Source organism: Notolepis coatsorum (genome assembly GCF_963971535.1).
Source record: "Notolepis coatsorum genome assembly, chromosome: 3".
Taxonomy (NCBI): Eukaryota; Metazoa; Chordata; class Actinopteri; order Aulopiformes; family Paralepididae; genus Notolepis; species Notolepis coatsorum.
Genome location: NC_140167.1, coordinates 116,131,392 through 116,139,122, shown reverse-complemented (window position 1 = coordinate 116,139,122; position 7,731 = coordinate 116,131,392).

Here is a 7,731-nt window from a genome sequence, read left to right as displayed (position 1 = left end):
TTTGACTGCACTCACGTTCCAATTGTACCACCAAGCGAGCGAAAACAAACATGTTTTTAGAAAATAGGAAGCTAATGTATTCAATCAACACATGTAGTGTGCAACGCCAGTAATATAATAAGGAATGTGGTTGCCAGATTCCCTGGGTCCACTTGCCGTGCGTAATCCTAGTTGGAGAGGCGACGTACAATCAGGCTCACATCAGAAGACGCACATTTGATCGAGCGCACATTTGGCATCTTAAAAACCCAGCTTAGATGCCGGGGCCCTCATTTATCAACAATTCTTAGAAAGTGTTCTATTTTCATTCTTATCACATTCGCCGCCAATCACGTTGTACGACGGGTTTCAAGGTCATGCGAATTCCGCCAATCCACGGCGTACGACGTTATTGAGATCATATTTAATTTTTTCACCATGGTATTCATAATTCCTTCACCCAGCCTCGGCTGAGACAGTGGGACTCGGCACAACCGTGCAACGCTTCAATACCGCCACCTGGTGGATGATCGGGCGAGTTACAACTGGAAATGGATCTCTGGTGATCTCCGTGCATCTGGGAAATGCGTCAGGCAGTCACATATTGTTGCGGGACTCTAGACACACATCCGTGTATATGGATCGCTGCCATAACTCAATAATCAATATGATTTGGGCATTTATTGCGCCATACAAACCGGAAATTGATCGACGTCGATCGACGTCAAATAAGTGGGATCTTTTTCCTCCAGTCTCATCGGCGAACGGTAAGAGGACAGTAACGTTACTTTCAGCGTGATTGTTTATTATTATTAATGCAAACCGCTCTGATCAATATATCACCCATACTACATAAAGCATTTATTGACGATCACGGAATTATAAACGACCCCCCCCCCCCTTTCATCCGCGCATGATGAGTCATAACGTTTAGGATCGTATTCAGTTGGATTTTTTAATATAGCGTGTATCGCGAATAAACTGCAATCAATCATCTATATTATGCGTTTAGGCCTATAACTAGCGTTCTAGGAATTACTGCAGAAAACGATGAAAACATACTTATATTCTAGACGGTATTTTGCCCAGCATATTGTTGGCCAATGTGCAATCAATAGAAAATAAACTGGACCACATCAGAGCACAGATTCAATTCCAAAGAGACGTTAGAGACTAATGTTCTCTGCTTCACCGAGACGTGGCTGATGCCAGACGTCCCAGACCACGCTATCCAACCGGCCGACCACTTCTTCATCCACCGCAAAGATCGCACAGAAGAATCCGGTAAACAGCGGGGAGGTGGGATAGCCTTCATGTTGAACAACAATTGGTGTGATCCAGGCAACCTGAAAGAGCTTTCAAACCACTGCTCCCCCAATCTGGAGTATATATCCATCAAGTGTCTGCCTTTCTTTCTCCCGAGAAAGTTAACGGCCGTCATCCTGATCGGAGTGTATATTCCCCGCCACGCAAACACTCTCCAGGCTACACGACGAGGTAAACAAACTTCAAACAGCTAACGTTGACGCTGCTATTGTGGTTGTGGGTGATTTCAATAGCGCCAATCTGAGAAAAGTATTGCCAAACTTCTACCAGCACGTGACTTGTACTACCAGAGGCGGGAATATTTTAGACCACTGCTACTCGCAATTTAAGTGTGGCTATAAGTCTCAAGCTGCTAGTGGTTTCGGCAAGTCAGATCACGACGCCATCTTTCTTTTACCACAATATAAACAAAGTCTCAAGCGCGTCCCGGTAGTATCGCGAGATGTGCAGCGATGGTCTGTAGAATCAGAGGAGACGCTCCAAGCTGCACTTGAATGTACAGACTGGGGGGTTTTCCGCGACAACACAGATAACATTAATGACTACACGGAAACAGTGCTGGACTTTGTTTGTATTTTGGTGGAAGAAACAATCCCCACTACCACAATTAGAGTTTACCCAAACCAAAAGCCCTGGGTAGACAAATCCGTCCGCGAAGCTCTGAAGGCGCGCACCTCAGCCTACAATGCCGGGCTTGTGGCAGGTAACATGAATGACCACAAGGTGGAGAGATACAGCGTTAGGAGGGCAGTAATAGAAGCAAAAAGGCGCTACAGGGAGAACATTTTACTTCAATATGAACAGGCTGACTCTAGAACTATGTGGCAGGGCCTCAGAACGATGACAGATTACAAAGGCACCTCCCTCAAGCTGAACAGTGACATCTCCTTAGCAAATTAACTTAATACCTTCTATGCGAGGTTTGAGGCTGTGAATAACAACACCAGCCTACAAACCACTGCAATAGAGGGGGGGGGGGGGGCACTGCTGATGGAGACTCAGTGTTCAGGATAACAGAACATGAGGTGAGGAGGACTTTTAAGAAAGTGAATATCAGGAAGGCAGCAGGACCGTACGGTATCCCCGGCCGCGTCCTAAAAGTCTGTGCCGACCAACTGGCCCCAGTATTCACTGACATATTTAACCTGTCCTTAGAACAGTCTGTCATCCCCACCTGTCTGAAGAAGTCCACCATTATCCCTGTACCCAAAAAATCCAAGCCCGCTTGCCTCAACGACTACCACCCTGTAGCTCTCACCTCCATAGCCATGAAGTGCTTTGAGAAGCTAGTGAAGGGCTACATCTGCTCCTCCCTCCCCATTAACCTGGACCCCCTGCAATTTGCATATCACCCCAACAGGTCCACAGAGGATGCCATAGCCCATGTGCTGCACACAGCAGCATCACACCTGGAGAAGAGGCAGGGGAACTATGTGAGAATGCTATTCATCGACTACAGCTCAGCATTCAATACCATAGTCCCCTCCAAACTCATAGCCAAGCTTAGGGACCTGGGCTTGAACTATGACCTCTGCCAGTGGGTCTTGGACTTCCTGACGGGCAGACCCCAGGTGGTGAGAGCCGTCACTCTCAACATAGGGGCCCCCCAGGGCTGTGTCCTGAGTCCCCTCCTCTACTCGCTGTACACACACGACTGTGTGGCACAGCGGAAAAACAACACAATCATCAAATTTGCTGATGCCACAGTAGTGGTGGGCCTGCTCTCTGCAAACGACGAGAGGGCCTACCTGGAGGAGATTAAGGTTCTAGCGGGATGGTGTCAAGAGAACAGCCTCTCCCTGAACGTTAGAAAAACAAAGGAGATGATTGTGGACTTTAGGAGGTCAGGGGTCAGGGACTACAGCCCCCTCATATCGATGGGGCACCAGTTGAGAGACTGAACATTTTTAAGTACCTCGGAGTCCACATATCCAAGGACTTGACATGGACCACACACATTGACAGTGTTATCAAGAAGGCACGACAACGCCTCTACTAGCACTGCAGAATAGCACTGCACAAGAACGCAGCAGACTACAGAGAGTGGCCCGTTCAGCCGAACGCACAATTGGAGGAGGGCTTCCCACTCTCCAAGGCATTTACAACAAGCGGTGCATGGGCAAGGCTAAGAGAATAATCAAAGACTCCAGCCACCCAAACAACTGCCTCTTTGAACTGCTGCGGTCAGGCAAGCAATACCGGAGTCTCATGGCAAGCACAGAGAGACTCAGAAGGAGCTTCTATCCCCAGGCCATCAGGATGCTCAATGAACAATGAACAATAACAGGCCATCAACACACCCACAGCACACACACTCACTTTAAATAAACAACACACTGTAGCACCCACTTTACCACCCTTTACACTTTTACACTTTACACTTTATATTTATATTATTGGTAAGGGAATTGCACATCTCTCATTCCTTATCCCTTATTGCACCTCCTTATTGCACCTCACAACCACAAGGTGACACCACAAGCTAAGCTATACCTCACCATTTTTTGTACCAGATATACATACTGTATATAGAGGTATACTGAACAATTGTTGTTTACACTTGTTTTTACTTGACTTCTTGACTTTCTATTTTATACTTATTATACTTATTTATACTATCTTGCTATTATCTAGCACACTCTCAGGAGCAAAACAGTATTGCAACGTATTCTGTATTTCTGTATGACAAATAATAAAGAAACTTGAACTTGAACTGCACACTCATATGCTCCAGCATAAACTTTTAATTTATAACATTTTGTCAGGTCCATGCGGAGTAGACACTGGAAACACGGCCAATGAAACGTTTATTATGGAGTAAATGATAATGCGGGTTCTATTATCTTAACTAAACATTACCACATTCGGCGCCAGACCCGAGATAAGTCGGGTTAACTCGCCATGCGTTGGACGCCAGACAAGAGATATCTCGGGTGTTGGTAGTTTTTTCTTTTATTCAATATTTGTATTCATTATTCATCCAATGACCTTGGTGTTGCCATAGGAACGGATTTTGAGATCGTCAAAGTGCAATACCGGCCGCATCCTGCTTTGAAACCTTATATCTCACCCTGTGTTACAGTTAAATCCCTCCGGGCGCTAAATTTAGATGGACACACTCGATCCATAAGTTGTGCCAAATTATGTCCGGGACCAGATGGACACCAATACTGGAAATCGCGATCAGACAATTGGAATATTATTTTTGGAATACCCCCAGCCAAAGGTAAGGACTATCTGACATACATTTCAGCTTGATCCAACAATGTTTTCATATCGATACAGCTGATCAGCGTCTGTAGTGTTCAGCACCAATGCCGTTACTGAACATTTGATTCGGAAATAGTAACGTGTCCAGGCAAGAAACGCCAACGCTTATAGTAGAATACACGTAGCGCCCTATAACTCGCCTTTTCAGAAATTATCCCGGATCACTCCTAAACTATACTTATATTCACCACGGGATAACATGCATGAAAGAATGATCTCTTTTTTGCATGTTTGACGGAAGAAAGTCACTGTCAAATGACTATATTATTGTTTCCATAGCTATACTATAGAATATAGATATATAGCTCTCCAAACATAGTGACGCACAGTGAAAATATGTTATGGAAACGTGGCACGTTAGCCACAAGGACCAGGCTAAATGTGTTAAATACAACTTTCTCAATCAGAAAATATTCCTAAATGAGACAGTATTTTCACTGGCACAGTGCCTCACTTCGGTCTAAAGATTCAGCACCATGGTCAAAATCATCTATTTGGGAATGACATGACAAACAAATGCAATGATGAAAGATAGTGACAAAAACAAAGGATGCAATGCGTCATGAAAATACAAATGAAGCAAGCTCTATACATTACGAAATAAACTAAATACAATACGAAATAAACTAAATACAAATGGTGAAAAATACTGTTATGTAAGATGAATAGATCTGTAGGCCTGGGCTACAAAAAAATATATAAATAAATTCAACCTGCTTTATTGTAATATACAACGTGATAAAACTGACTCAATCTGCTTCGGGGCATGCAGCTCAATAACCATTTATAGGCAGTTTGTGTTTTATTAAAATCATGGAACATAATGGTTTGTCTATGTTATTCAGCAGTAGGCTATTATGAGCAAACACAATTCGTTAGATTGGACATTTTGATTAATTATATGAAGCGGAGAACAGAAATGCAGCACTACTGATGAACAGGGCCGGATTAACGACCGGGCCGTCCGGGCCGCGGCTCGTGGGCCTCTAGTGAGGAGGGGCCTCCAAAAAATAGAAATTAAAAGGAGGGGCCCCAACCATTTTTATTTAAAAAAAATTTTGAGGCCCCTCGTCACTCGAGGCCTTTTGGAGGCCCCTCGTCACTAGAGGCCCCAAATTATTATTATTATTTTTTATTAAAAAAATGTTAGGCCCCTCGTCACTAGAGGCCCCACATACATTTTTTATTTTTTTTCTTATTTTGGAGATCGATGTCATACTGTGACACTGAAATGAAAACATATTTCATCAACTAAAATATTTAGTCAACAAAAATATTTCATCAACTAAAATATACAGTACGTCACACCCTGCCGTCTGCAAGTGGCTAATCTTGAGTATTTTTTCTCCTCTTCATAAGAGTTTGAGGTTTTCCGTTTGAGGTAAAAACAGCAATAAAAAGTCAAAACTGCATCTCCACATCCCAGCCCCGACGCCTGAATACTTTTACCAACGGATTTCCAGTTCCGCGTTCGCGTTCTGCGCTCTGATTGGCCACTGACGTTTCTGGTAGCGCCAATCGTGTGACGCCTCTTTCTTTCACCGGTTAAGCTTAGGCACTCTTTCGAAGTTGGTTAAGGTTAGAGTTTGTCTTAGAGCAGGGCGATAGAACACCAGCCCTGATTCCATACTCTAACCTTAACCAACTTCGAAAGAGTCGCCTAAGAAACGTCAGTGGCCAATCAGATCGCAGAACGCGAATGCGGAACTGGAAATCCGTTGGTAAAAGTATAGACACGAATAAGGCAGATTGGGATCATTATTCATGACAGACAGCAGAGACCCGCCGGTGCTGATAGCGGATATCATCGAGCTCCCCCTAGTGACTAGGGAGCGTTATTTCTAAACCTATCCGCATTTCTGGCAGACGCTCTCTGATTGGCACTGACTGACGCTCTCTGATTGGCCACTGACATGTTTGCCCAATCGCGTGACGAGCTGTGTCTTTGCCCATTTCCGCGTCGAACAGCCTGCATGCTCTAAGACAAACTCTAACCTTAACCAACTTCGAAAGAGTGCCTAAGCTTAACCGTCTGAAGAACTTGCCGTCACGCTCTAAGACAAACTCTAACCTTAACGAACTTCGAAAGAGTGCCTAAGCTTAACCAGTGTAGAAACAGGCGTCGGCCAATCAGAGAGCGTCTTGCCAGAAATGCGGCTAGGTTTAGAAATAACGCGACTAGGGGCCTCCGCTACACACTAGTAAAAAAAAATTAAAGAGATACGAAAAAAAATATATATATAATCAGATCCTCATCCAGCGTTCTATAGTGACTACTAGTATCATCTCATCTCTTCTCTATCTATTTTTATAAAAAAATTGTATTGCAAATAAAAATATGATTGATTGTTTGATAATGAGGGGTGAGAGACGTTGAGTCTACGTGACACCGACGTCCAGGTCCAGGGGCCACTGTCAGGTCAGGTCAGGTGACCACTGATCGCGATAATTGCACTTGCAAGTTGATCAAGTAGGCTAAGACTCGAGTAATACTGTATGATCATATGACACTCAAAAAACATGGATAAAAAAGTTAAACGGTGGGAAAGCGGAGCTGCTAAGTTAAAATCTAAACAGGAAAGGGACAGAAAGAGCGCGTTACTTCGGCAAAGCATACCAACCATCTCTAGGTAAGACTAAGGAGGACCTGGAGGAGGATAGCCCCCTCCATCTGGCTAGCACTAGTAGTAGCAGCAACGTCGTTAAAGAGGCTGAGCCAGGCGCCGCGGGCAGAGAGGACGAGAATGCTAACGTTATTATTATTGATGCTAGCGACAGAGAAGAGGCAGCGGCAGCCTCTAGTTCAGCCGGCCCACCACCACCAGTGGCTGCCACCTGTTCGTATACGCCCGCCGCATCTCCACAGCCCAGCCCCAACTCCAACACAAATTACTCTGACTCTGAGGCAGACCGCGATGATGACAGCCCACCGCCGGCGGTGCTTGAACATGAAAACCAGGAGAATTGGTTGGACAATGTTACGGATCCAGCTTTATGGGAAGACACGAGCAGCGATAGGATCAAATCTGTGCTTATTGAGAGAGGTGCATGCAGCATATCTTGTTATAATAATATCATATATTTGCATATCGTATATGTCACAAATGTAACAGTACTATACCTGTATGTCATGTATGTCCCTATGCCATAAATGTC